General features: G+C 37.9%; 1 protein-coding gene across 5 annotated transcripts in view; it reads right to left on the bottom strand.

Moving 5' to 3' along the window:
* The window catches only part of RhoGAP19D (Rho GTPase activating protein at 19D), a 569,022-nt gene extending 555,504 nt beyond the window's left edge, over nucleotides 1–13,518 (bottom strand). For 2 of the 5 annotated variants that reach the window (XM_067113629.1, XM_067113646.1), the window contains exons 1-2: nucleotides 13,285–13,380; nucleotides 12,694–12,961 (exon numbers count right to left, since the gene is read on the bottom strand). The gene's annotated coding sequence lies outside the window, so the exon portion shown is untranslated. Of the gene's footprint in view, nucleotides 1–12,693 lie in introns of all 5 variants that reach the window. The other 3 variants (XM_067113647.1, XM_067113630.1, XM_067113644.1) reach the window with 3 other exon arrangements.
* Nucleotides 13,519–14,412: the final 894 nt, after the last annotated feature.

Here is a 14,412-nt window from a genome sequence, read left to right as displayed (position 1 = left end):
CATCCTCGAGGCTGATGATTATGTCGAGGAGTCAGGCCCAACACCGACGTCTCTCAGCTGGGCTTCATCAAACACATTTTGAGCAGTCATTGCCATCTGGCCGCGCCGCTCTTCAACCAAGACCGAGAATAGGCAAATGGCTGTGCGAAGTAATTACCGCTTGTGAATGACCTTTGCCTTCATTAAGACCGGAGGAGGAAAGCAGGAAATTACTCCCATGTATAACTGCATGCACTGATTGCACATAAAATGCTCTACTCTTATCATAGAAGCTACGCTTTCTATCTTCAACATTTGCCTGCTGATTGAGAAATGCAACTCGTACATAAAAATCTCTAAAACTTTGTTTCTTAGCAAATATACACTAGTCTCTTTAGACCAACATTTGCCCCTTACATATTGCTACATCATTAAGGAAGATGGAATCGATTATAAGCAAACCTGTGGCTCAGATGGAATGGAGGCTACCAATGCTTTCAAAAGCTATACATAGTTTGGCTGGAGATCTCCAAGTTTCCAGACATTCATGTAAAAACAAATTCCAGATGATGCTGCAACAATGAAACCTTAGCAGCAAAATCTTCATGATTGTGTATTTGAAAATATATAGGAACTAGGACGTCAAAGAAAATCAAGGAGATATGACAACTAATAATGTAAAGGAGGTAAATTAAGGGGAATTAAGAAAGAAAATGGGAAAGCAAACTGAAGGACTAATATGAGGTATAAACGTGAAAAAAGAAGATATTAGCAAAATACAGGATAAAAAAGGGCCCGCAAAGGAACAATTTATGGAGTTTGAAGAGGAATATGTTGAAACATGAGAAAGTTAATGGGGGAAAGAGTAATGTACGAATATGAGGATGAGCAGCAGCATATGAATAGGAAAAATAACAAAGCGATTGACGTGAAGTGGGAGAGGCAATGAATATCAAATGAAGAGCATGAACAGGTGATGAACATAAAGATGAATATGAGCGGAGGAGTGAAATGACATCGACGAGTGCAACAGAAGCTCAGATCACTTCTTTTTCTAACCTCCTCCGCCACCTACTTTTCTTTTCGGCTTTTCCTCCTCTCCCAACCTTTTCTCCTTCTCCTACCACGCTCTTCCTCCTCCTTATCTTCTTCATCCTCTTCCTCCCCCTACTTCTCAAGAGTCAACAAACGAACACTCAGGCGAGCCAACTTACAACCCGGGTGGAAGTTTGTTTACCCTCGCATTGGTGGTGGGTGTGCTTTACTTGTTCATGCCATGTTGGTGTCTGTCAATAGCATGTCTCTCTCTCTCTCTCTCTCTCTCTCTCTCTCTCTCTCTCTCTCTCTCTCTTTCTTGGGTGCTTCGTACCTACCACATTAACTCTGGTCATACCTAAGGTCGTATCGTCACCCCTGGAGAGCTAGCTGCTGTAGTACTGAAATTTTATGTCATCTACGACAGTGCTGGATTTGTAATCTCCTTAATATTGAATACTTACTTCCTTTGAGGACGTTATAAATCTGAATGATAAAAGGGGAAATAATAATAATAATAATAATAATAATAATAATAATAATAATAATAATAATAATAATAATAATTACATACTAGACAACACTTGTTTAGGGATATTTTTTCCTGGAAAAATAATTCACCTAGGAACTTTAACTTTCTCTCTTAAAATATAAAACTGATTTAACTATTGACACTGGTAATCCTCCTGACCAAGATGCGCTAGAAACTGACTTGCGGATGGTGAAAAAAAAATTCTGTGGCTTTTACTGGACCTGAGTGCAAAAACAATTTTGGAATTTTTTTCTTTTCTTTTCTTTTCAGCAAGGGGCTCTTTGCAACTTAAGTGTTCCCTGGAAAGCCATTGTGCTCTCTATTTCGAGGGTCTGTAATCAAAAAAAAAAATTCTGTGGCTTTTACTGGACCTGAGTGCAAAAACAATTTTGGAATTTTTTTTTTCTTTTCTTTTCAGCAAGGGGCTCTTTGCAACTTAAGTGTTCCCTGGAAAGCCTCATTGTGCTCTCTATTTCGAGGGTCTGTAATCGAAATTTCCAAAGTTATTCAGTGCCAAAGTCCGGGGAGAATTAAAATAATATAAGCAATAACAACAAAAGTACGTGCTCAGCACTGGGTTGGAATATAATAATAATAATGACGAAGATAATGATACAAAAACTCACATAATCTTCAAAATTTTGTTGACGCACCGCTTGAAAAGAGCAACAAGGAAACGCCAGTAGCCAAATAAAACAGAAAAATTCTCATGTCATCTCTGTCAACGGAGATAATGAAAGATGCAGAGGCGATGCGCAGCAACTAAAGTCTCGTGGGAGATGGGAGCTTAAAGCTATTTTATTTCTTGGGATCATCCTTCATCTCAAGAGAAGAACGAGAAGGATGCTAAAGAAGAAGGGCTCTCCTAAAAAGCATTGTCATGCAAACAGTGCAAATAAACGCCGTGATAGGAATGCCATTTGCGATCGCCTCCAGCTTCCTGCTGCGTTACCCGCCGGATGTTAGAGAGACATCGATGAAGAAAATCTACAAGATACCTCCGTATAAGCACTGGCCAATAATGGATGAATCTAAATAAGGTAGTTTCATCGATAGATGAATTACTGAAGTCACTGCTAAAATTTTGAAATTCGATGTCTGCATATTCTTTTTTCGGGAAATTTCCTAATATAGCGTTTAGTAAGGAAATTAACGCTCGCATTTCAGACATATTACGAAAGCGAAGGTAAGGGAAGTTCTATCTCGGACAGGAAAGAGGATTTAAGAAGTGAACCAGTTAGTATAACTGTATTTATGAAATTACCAGTTGAAAAACGCAAAGTATTAAGAATGTGTAATGGCGAAACATAACGACGAAGAAAACTGAAATACCCATAGGATTAAAGTCACCTTCTCTGTCTCATAAAAATTCAGATGGTTTTGACACTTGCATGAGAGACGACGAGAAGAATATTCGGAGTCAAATCGTCATCCACACATGGTTTTTTTAATTTATGCTGCTGATTCCCGTCAGATTTCTTTTTTTAAGATTGATTAGGCACTGTTTCTAAACTAAATTTTATGCCCATGTTTGATACAGTTCTACTTCTTTCTCCTGAGAAACATTTTTCTGTTATAGAAACAAAAAATCAATAGGAATTCCCTGTCCAGAAATGGAGTCCAACAAATCTTATGTCACGAACAAGGCATATGTAATTTCGTTTACCAGATTTTTTCCTATTTTCTGTTAACGAATCAAGGAAGTTTGGTCTACGTGTATCATCAGTCCAGCGATGTTCCCTCTTTACTTCCAATTTCATAATTTTTCTTATTCATCATCCAAAATCTACGTAACTTTTCTCTTCAGTTTATATCATTTATTCGAAAAAATAATGAAAAACAAATGTATCTCTAAGGAAGACACTTTTAAGATTCTCTTAAAAACGAATAAAAATAATGAATAATAGCTATACTGATATCAGTGAAATCATTAAATATAACTATCAAATTAACAGCGACAACAGGAATAAAAACAATCAAGGAAATTAAGAGTAACTCCAACCAGCAAAAACTACAGTAATATCCTCCATTGTCTCTGAAATATACACACCGACGTTAGCTACGGAGTCCATGCTTGATACTGATTTTAATAACTATACTTTATTTATCAAAGTACAATAACATACATACAATGATGGGGATAAACAAACCAGGCAGGATGACCAACACATGCATACACATCAAGCACAAGCAGACGCAATTTTGATAGAGCTGAAGAACAAAAACATCTTTCATTGACCACAAGGACATTAAGAGCTATTACGCATATGACATTACCATTTATGTGAGCTTTAAGGCAAATTAATAATGGGAAAACTATTGTTATTTGAGAAAAAAATCATTAGAAGATTATCTAACAGCAGAATAATATAGTTTCATAAGACATTCCACTACTGTAGGAAGTCTGGGAACCAGGATCTAATTACACACACGCAGAGAGAAGTCGGATTCTTAGAAATATTTTTAACGAAAGAGAGAGAAGAGAGAGAGAGAGAGAGAGAGAGAGAGAGAGAGAGAGAGAGAGACGAGGAGGAAGTTATCCTTTTAATGAATGGGGTTCGTGTGATGCATACCTCAAAATTCCTTCTACCTCTTCCTCCTCCTGCGGGAGGATCTTCTTCAGGAGTAGCAGCCATAACAACAAAAGTAACTGCACCTTCTCAAGCACCCATCAATCACACTTCAGTTTTGGAGAAACGGTGCTTCGAGCTAAACAGACGCCCCTCAGTCTGTTAAGATGCCTCTGAGAACGGACTTCGGAGACACCCATGGGATGGGACTTAGTGACGCCCCTGGGAAGGGTCTTGAGGAGAGGTCCCTGAGATAAGGTTTAGAAGGCGTCTCAAGGAATGGTTTAAAATAGCTTTCAATGCATAAGGTTTGTGGGTTTAAGATTAGGTTCCGTGTTAACACAAGCTATTGTAAATCAACGTTAATGAAATCTTGGGTGATATGAGCTGAAGGGCAACAACATCTGTCTGTTTATAGATCCAGTAGTTCTATAAGAGTTGTAATACATCACGTCTCGATATAAGCTCAATAAATAACATTTTTTGCAGTGAGTATATATTTTGTTTCTGTTCTTCGGTAATGTGCAGTCATGAATTTATTCAAATTATTTGAAAACTTAATATCTTGCTGATGACGAGCTTCTGTTAATTAGTTCAGCAGTTTGTTTCCAAAGCCATCTATTTCATCAACATTTCCTCCGGGTGATAATGAGTTTTTGTTGTAAGCACAGAAGACGGTCAAGAGAATTGCATAACATGAAGGATCTTCCATCCTGCTCAGCAGCTACAGTCCAAGAGTATCTCTTAGGGATATTTAGGGATATGATACTTGAGAGAGATAGTTTCTTTTGCATTTTACTTATCATGACTATATAAATATTCACAATACGCCCTTTTCCCATATGAGATGGGTGGCGTCAGAGGGCTAGAGCATTCTAATTCCCGGTAAATCTTTAAAGGTGGGGTTGCTATCCACACTCCCTTTTCTTGGACCTAGCTGATGCTGTGACCCTTTCCCAGTAAAGAAAGTAGCTTCAGAGAGTGCTGGCCTCCAGATTCATTTACTTCTTTCCCACCTTTTACCACTTTTTTCCTTCAGATAAAGTACTTACCGGGGTGGATGACGCCTTACAATATATGTCACAATATCCACGAGTAAATCAAACCCGTGAAATCCACCATTCATGGAATATGCCTGTCAAGGCCACTATTCCTGACCTTTGTTTCTGTTCCCTAGTACATATCTTACACAATTCTTACGTATTTCCTGATAATTCCTTTAACTTGCAGATCTGCAAATCTCGTGCCGTGGTACCTTATCACGTGCTTCTTTTTCGATTACAAAAGATGTATGTAGAACTTTATTTCTCCCAATCTTTTCCATCATAAGTTTGAGTGCCAAAATTATATCTGTCGTCACTACATCATTTGTCTAAGAATAAAAATGACATTTTTCATCCATCCATCACTTAAGTTGAAAAGTTACGTCTTTGGGCCCTTCATCACTTATTTTAAGTGGAAGAATTATAACTGTCACCCGTTTATCAAATACCTAGGCGCAAAAATTACATAGTTACTCTCTACTTCTATATTTAGGTACCAATTTACATTTTTTCTTCCCCTCCCCCATCTTTTATTCAAGAACAAAACCTATATATATCTGCTATCATGTGACCGGCATGAAACCAAACAACGCGTCTCCTAAGAACTTCTATTCCCACCTAAATTCTACGTTCTTCTGTTCGACAACAAAAAACCACAATAATTTTCGTTGTTTTCCAGTCAGTCCAAGATGAAGAGATTCAACCGTGGCCACTTTTCATGGAGGTCAAGGAGTTCATCGAAATGGATGAGAGGACAGAAAGAGAAGATGAACCTATGTGGAAAATGAAATAAATTGGGGAGAAAATAAGGAATTGGCGTTTTTGAATAGGATGAGGAGAAGAGAGATTGGATAAATAATAGGCCCAACAAGTGAAGTACATTAGTGAAGGAAGAGGCTTAACAACATTTACGTCAGAAGAGATGCGGGGAAAAGATGAGAGGAGTGGAGAAGAGAGAGAGAGAGAGAGAGAGAGAGAGAGAGAGAGAGAGAGAGCGATCTAATTATATACATCCACTACAATAAAAGTGCATCGAAATCACCATCTTGATGAGAAACATATGAGACAGACAGGAGAACAAACGGGAAGGTAAAAACAACCTTCGCTTTAAATAAGAAAACATTGAAAAATATGACGAGGTTGCATATTCAATTACCAAAAGCATAGCCACAGACAGATCGCCAGTCGGCTGCGACGGACACCAAAAATGTGGGATTTAGCCACCGCAGAGGGGGTAATCTAATCTGTCAGCTTCCATTCAGATGACGGGAGAGCCAATTCTCTTATTTCTGTATCGCAGCAACAAGCGCACAGACCACTAGGCTTTTTCCGAACGCTGACAAAGAAGGCCGGAGTTAATATATAAAACTCAAGGTTACAATATTCCATATCTTGAATTCAGTTCCTCACTTTAACTTTGGTATCCGATTTTCTAATATTTCAAAGAGAGTACCTTTTACTCTGAGTCATACTTTTACGTGTCAGAAACTTTGAAAACAATGGTTTTTCAGCATCGAAGTGTCATGGAAATTTGACCTTATTATTTGCCGGGACAGGCGGCCGTGGTCGTATTTTCTAGGGAGTGAAAATACATCAGCATTCCACAAATTACCTTTGAAACATCTGTGGCTTTCAACTGCAGCTTTCAAACATGACCATCTAACTTAATAGAGAACAAATGTACAAGCGTAATAACCCCTTTTAAAGAATGCATGTCCTGAGGACAATAAACTACCGATGCCAATACAATAATGATAAGATGGAAAAGCTGGCGATTCAAATACATCTCTCATATAGATCAATAACATCAACGGAAGTGGAAAGAATTGCTACACGTGAAAACCCCTCTACTTCGGTTTATCGGTTTAAGTGATCCAACAATGAATACGTGATAGAGAGAGAGAGAGAGAGAAACAATCTGTCATGTCTAAAATTCTTATTCTTTCCTAATTATTCTCTGGACCATGCCACCGAAACGACAAGGATTTCGGTCACTTAATGTGGAACAATGGTGCCATCAACGGAGGCCCGTCAGCGCATGTGTTGCTCAACCATTGTTTTTCAACCGCGTAAGCCCAAGCCAGTGTGTGAGTGTGATGAACCATAATCCGGAATGTTCTTACACTAAGGATAAATGAGCTGGGTTCCTTCGTGCTCAGGGGATGGATAATTTAAGATAACCAACAAGAACTCGGTCATGGTGAAGCGATTATTGTAATACAAGACGTGGCTATCAATCTTGTATGGTTATTGTTTGCCAACACATAACCTTCGGCAAGGAACACAAGAATAAACAATATAAACATAAATACATGCAAACATACATACATACATACACACACACACATTACATTAAGCATTCTTTAACCAAAAGTGCAACTGCGCCTACCTAGTCACAATCATTACACTTGTACCCAAATACACAGATTACAAATTCCGCCTCCATTACCGTGCACAAATCACTTTCTGTGAACAGATGAATGAATGAAAACAGGAAAGGCCTAACACATTAGTTAGAGGTATATGACATTAGATTAGCTCCTGGTCATGTGAAATGCTTTCAGGAATACTTCACGAGAATATAAAAATACTACATTTCCTTTACAATAATAAAATGAATGTACATTAGTTATTTCCTTAATTGCGGGTGAATAGACAGGAAGTATACCTAATAAAGGATTAAAGTCAATCACACTGAAAATTCCATTATATCTAAATACATTGTTTTCTAGACACAATTTAAGAATATAAAGAAACAAAAGAAAGGTAATGTGCGTGTTTGACTAGAAGATAGGCACACAGGTACACTGAGGGACAAAATGCCTCAGTAACCTACACCTTTAAATCGTTTCCCGCTTTTACATTCACTAGGTCTGACACAACGTAAAGCCTTTAGGCTTACTTCTCGGCTCAGAGGGTTAAAAAGTATATCTTAGTTTAACCAGACCACTGATAACAGCTCTCCTAGGGCTGGCCCGAAGGATCAGACTTATTTTACGTGGCTAAGAACCAGTTGGTTACCTAGCAACGGGACCTACAGCTTATTGTGGAGTCCGAACTACATAATAGCGAGAAATGAATTTCTATCACCAGAAATAAATTCCTCTAACTCTTCATTGGCCCGTCGGAGACGCGAACGTGGGCCCAGCAGAGTGCTAGCCGAGAACGGTACCGACTAGTCCAACGAAGAATTTGGCTAAGAGTGTTAGTGCACTTTGTTTCCTAACCGGCAAAATTTGACTCCGTACTTTCGATGCAGCAAATTATGTGCCTTATTACCAATGCAGGAAAATTATGCACTTCATTTCCAAAGTAACTAGAATTAAGAACCGTTTTTGCCAAAACAGCAAAGTTAGCCGCACTGTTTTCAAGGCAGCAGAAGATTTGCGCATCTTATTTTCAGAGCAGCAAAATTATGTGCATCATTTTCAAAACAGCAAAATTACGCGCATTTTTCAAAGCAGCGAAATTATACACAAAAAAAAAAAAAAAACCTAGGCGCTTCACTTTCTAGCCCCGAAATTCGTGCACCTTATCCTGAAAGCAGCAAAATTATAATGAATTAGTAACAATATCCTGTCCATAAAGGAGCTCGATTTTCAGACCATTTTCTCTCCTGAAATGGGTGTGGAAGCATGCAACCAAATTTATCTGGTAAATACAGTGCGTTAATGGCCCAGGCGATGCATATATAGTGTGAAGGCAGATAGAGATAAAACGTGGGTGTGGTTTACGTTCTCACAGAGAGAGAGAGAGAGAGAGAGAGAGAGAGAGAGAGAGAGAGAGAGATTACGTCATCCAGTCCAAGCATGTCATGAAATCTCATTTTCTTCCAACTAAAGACGGCGGCAATTGACATTCCTGACCACCCTTTAATGAAAATGGACGGTACAGCGAAGAAGAAAGAAGAAATGATGCTTTTAGTTGTTCCTGGTGTACCCATGGGTAAGTTTCAGCACCAGTGCTATAGCAGTTGAACTCCATGTATCTCAACAACAACAAAAAATAAATAATGAATACACAGTCAAGGCCAAAATACTGTGTTTCGTAGATTTAATAAGGTACAAAATAATTTCCTTCTCCGGAAAATAAGTATGCATGTAGCTGTGAATTAGGGACGGATGCTTGGGTCTCACCTGAAACAGTAACATAAAGATCGAGTTGCAAAAGTTTCCAAGTACACAGCCAGCCCACAGATGGAACGAGCAATAATAATAATAATAATAATAATAATAATAATAATAATAATAATAAATGTGGAACAGATGCTACATTCAAACTATGAAATCTATTTCCACATATTCGCAGTTCCCTGTTACAAATGAAAGAACATTTTCTATTAACTACACTCAAACGCTTATTTTCGTTAATGGTCAGTAGTATAGCCATACTTATGAAGACAGTGTCTACGAACAATATCTTACGAAAAGGTTAAAGGGGTCTGGCGATGACCAGGAAAAAATAAAATGACAATATAACAAAAAGAATAACTCTAAAGATATACTGACAAGATTTCGACAATTCTGACCCTTTCTTCAGAGCTTGTTTAAAATCAGCTCCCAACTGAGCCACTGATTCACAAATGTGTTACGGCTTAGCAATCAAACGAAAAGCATTTATGAATTCTTTAACCACAACCACTCAGTCGACTGGACTCGATTCTTCTTCAGTGTAACTGAAGTGCGTAAATTGTGTTAGCCATTACCTGAGACTCGAACCGTGGGCAACGGAGTCCATAGCCAGCACAATGACCACAAACCCCACTTTACGACTATCAAAAGAAAGGCAGAGGTTCCTATACAAGATTACTGGGCGGTAATTTTGCGTGTGTGTGTGCGTGTGTGTGTGTGTGTGTATATATATATATATATATATATATATATATATATATATATATATATATATATATATATATATATATATATATATATATATATATATACAATATATATATAAATATATATATGGATGATGTAAATACTGTCAAAAAAATACGTTAGTAGCTTGTCGAGACTTGCAAACATGTCAAAAAACATCCCCTTCATCACTTGGACAGCTGCCTCTGAGCTAAGTCGAGTCGGACCGTCTTCACAATTCCCCGTTTTACAGGAAACACTTAAAATACCTTGTATAACAGGATACGAAAGATCTCTTATTGCCAAATTCTAAAACTAAATTTGTTTTAGTGTGGATCAGCTTTAAGAAAATACCCGTTGTTATGTTTTGTCTTCGGGCTTTGCTTGAACCTTAATCCAAAGCGGAATATTTTAGGCACCGAAATAATCATTCCAAGATGTTTAGAAGAGAATAATGAGAATCGTGCTATATCCCTATCCCTATCAGCTGCAGACTAAATACGCATTAGATGGCTTTAGGCGACGTCTCATGATCAACTACTTAGCTCACTTCACACTGGCTGAGAGGCCCTTGTATAAGAATAGATATTTGTTATAAGATAGGAGTTGTTTTAAGTACGCAGAAAGAAGGGTACGTACTTCGCAAAATGGAACGTCAATCAACATTGTCTTTGTTTACTCTTTTAAGGGTCTTTCATGAAATTTTAACAGGGGAACAGGAGTCATGCGTTCGTGAGAACTGCTACGTGTCTGAGCAAAAAAAAAAAAAAATAAGAAATCTGATTCGTTACATAGATTCCGAGGTCGTACTTACACCGTTCCATTTAACTTTCGCACTGGAAGGGCAAAGGATGAACCTTGGTGGGACGGTCAGTGTTAAGGTACTGAACATTTTTTGGTGCTTATTAGAGTTCAACCCAGATATTTCCAGTATAATCGTGTAACTAGCGACATGGGCATTCACAAGAATAAGGTCAATTTAAAGGAGCCGCGCTTGCTGCAAGGAATAAACTTCCTTTTAAGTATGGTATGACAAACTATCTGATAAAACAATACCAGGCATGAACAAAATTCCTTTCGTGCCAGTGATTCATCCAACGAAGTCATCAGAGACACGCCAAAAACCCCATCTAAACACGCATATATATATATATATATATATATATATATATATATATATATATATATATATATATATATATATATATATATATATATATATATATATATATATATGAGAAGAGACAAAGAGACAGAGACAAGAGAGAATGATCATCTTTTTCTATATATGATGTTCCGAAGAATTGATTACTCGCCACCGTTATTTATCATTTTTCTTTATCCCGTCATATATTTTCTCTTTCTCTTTCCCAGTTGAAACTCAAAAACTTTAGATGAAATACCTGGTCCCCAATTCACTTCTTAACATAAGCACAATGGATTGAAAAAACGTGCCCTCCTGACAGAGAGAGACAGACAGACAGACAGACAGAGATTTAGTTTTCGTCACAAGGAATCCTGGTAAGAAAGAAACATGCGAAAATACCTTGTTATGCCGGGAGCAAACCAGATTACACGCAGATCCAAGTCTCAGGTCACAAGACGAGAATTAATGGAAGCAATATTGACAATTTAAATCTCAGAATCCAATTCTGTTCTCCTCATGCTGATTTATCTTTAAACGAGAGAGTCATCGAATTTGCCAAGATGAAACCTTACATGAATAAACAGATCCTAATGAAAACACGCAAACAGACTTAGAAAAACACAACACTCGCCTCAAAGGGAATCGGCCCTCTTTGCTAAGAGCATATTAGCCACCCGGATTTCTCGTCCTTTCAAAAGTCGTGACAATCTGCTCCCACGACGGTTTCTAAGATACCTTAATGAACTGCATCTGAACACATAAATAATGTCCTGAATGATGAATATACAGCATACTGAGTAACCATATGTTTATTTATTTGGTATGCAACGCTGATAGAAAAGGGAAGATGGACTTCAAGTTTAGCTATTAAAAATCTCTATAAATAAAGTACAGAGCAACATTTTTACCACTCGAATATTGCAGTCATTCTGACAAAGAGTAGACTAGTATATATGAAATGCTAAGTATAAAACTCCCAAGACAGAATAAGCCTAAACAATACTTTTTGTAACAATACTGCCTTTGTTCCTTTCTCTACATAGGTCTACTTGAACAATGGTCTTCTTTGAACAATCTTATTTGAATTACAAGACCGTAAAGAGAAAAAAAAATTGGAAATGGTTCATAGAAATCCGGCAACCACCCGAGGTGGTCTGAAAGCATGAAAAGTTTTACTGTATGTTTCAAAAGGGCCGTATATTATTTTTATCATTGAAAATTTGCATATTTCCATAAGCAACAAGCTGAAAATAACATAAGTACTATCGAGGTGAGCAGACTTTAACGTAGCAGAATGCTCACTTATTAAGAAATACCTATTACTGTCATTTTTCATCATTCAACAATTGCCACTATTTCTATGGAACAAGCCGGCAAGCTTCCGCAAAATACGATGAAATATACGAGTAGAGAATTATAAATACAGCTGAAAATATCAAATAAACATAAACAAATCAGCATACAAATCTATACTAGCAGAGATTGATAAACGAGTTAGAAAAGGTGGGACAAGGTAAAACGGCAAACTTACCTAAGAGCCTACGAGGGGCTTGGTTCAGGTGCGACACTTCGGTGCGAAACACTTGTCAGACGGTCGGACTCAAAAACGAAAAAACTTGTCGAGAAAAATACTTAACCTAAACTTCTTCGAAGACGACTAAAAAGCAATATCTTTCCATAGCGTTTAAGCTCATCTATAGCTCGATAGTGTTTTATGTTACACTGCGTTAAATTCGAAAATTTTTATTCCATTCGTGAAAATCGCCACATGTGAGACCACTGCACTTGAAAAAAACACCCTGTAGAGAATCAGAGGTCACACCGGCCGCAGTTACACTCACACTCACACACACAGACAGTCATAAACAAGTCTCTACGAGAACCTCTCCTTGTAGCATTCCCAAAATGAAAACAAAACAACTACCACTTCATACACAACAGTTGCATAATAACTCATTTGCGCAAATGCGGATAATGTGACAACCCCGTCAGGGCATGGAAATCAAGGTCGATAATTTTTGCAACACACTCGCTTAGAACGTCCGTTCAGGAGACACCACCACAGCACAACTCGTAAAGCGTCGCGGTTTTCTTCGGTCTATCCCCCATCGCTTGCTCTTACTTTCCCTATGCCACGCCTCTGTCAAATCCTGTTCCTTCTCTTTCTCTCATCCCTCCTTCTCTACTACTGGTGTCGAGGACACTGGCCCTCCCTTAACTGGCAAAGGGAGAGAGAAGAGAGATGTATGGTGGGGGTGGCTGAGGTGATGGGCGGGCGGCGGGCACTACTCGCTCACTCGCTGGGGTCCGGGAGGGCCAACCAACTCAGAGGCACTCCAGTGACTTCGCTCACCACAGCCACATCCCTCTCATCCCATCCCGATGAACGCTCCTCCTCCTCCTCCTCCTCCTCCTCCGACCATGCCCCTAACTCCCTCCTAAAATCCCCTCCTCCGCCCAAAATCCTTCTTCTGGGCCAGGCACTGCTACGCCACATTCATCTCGATCCACCACTTACGACCCCATCACGGTTGGCATTAGTTAGGGTAAACTGTAATCATCTAACGGTGACTGAGGTCGTTCGTAACGTGTTCATTACGGAAGGAATATCATGTTTCGTTACTTATGAAAATAAGGAGGACTAAAAGGCAAGAACACAAAATACGCAAAAAAGTTTGTTATTATTACTTCAGTAAAATAAAAGTTTGTTATTGCTTCAGTAAAATATGAATGAAATAGATTGATGCAAGGTTACTCATCAACGTGAGCTACATCAGTTAAAATCAAGCTTCGTCAAGTTGTGATAAAAAAAAAAAAATATAAGTGAAAGTATTTAAAACCCCAAATCAGGAAACAACATTATATTATATATATATATATATATATATATATATATATATATATATATATATATATATATATATATTATATATATATATATATAATATAAACACACATATTTGTTTGTATTCTTTCACTTAAAAATTACTTTCTTTTAAAAAGGGGTTAATGGAGGAGAACACTTTCCATGTGCAGATCCATCTTAGTAAAATGTCTGAGGCTACAAAAACCAAAACCTACCACGTTCTGTAAATCTTGTTTCCGCAGCTATTATGGAAACTAGAGTAACTTTCAATATGCATTAATGCATTTATACATATACACATGCATACATATAAATGAGGCCAATGATACTTCTGTGTAGGCATGTGAATGGGTAAATAAGAGTTTTCTGCTCATAGGTTTCATC

This window comes from Macrobrachium rosenbergii, chromosome 12 (assembly GCF_040412425.1).
Source record: "Macrobrachium rosenbergii isolate ZJJX-2024 chromosome 12, ASM4041242v1, whole genome shotgun sequence".
In the NCBI taxonomy this organism is placed as follows: domain Eukaryota; kingdom Metazoa; phylum Arthropoda; class Malacostraca; order Decapoda; family Palaemonidae; genus Macrobrachium; species Macrobrachium rosenbergii.
Note: the sequence above shows the minus strand (reverse complement) of the source record. Positions and strands in the feature narration are given on the sequence as shown.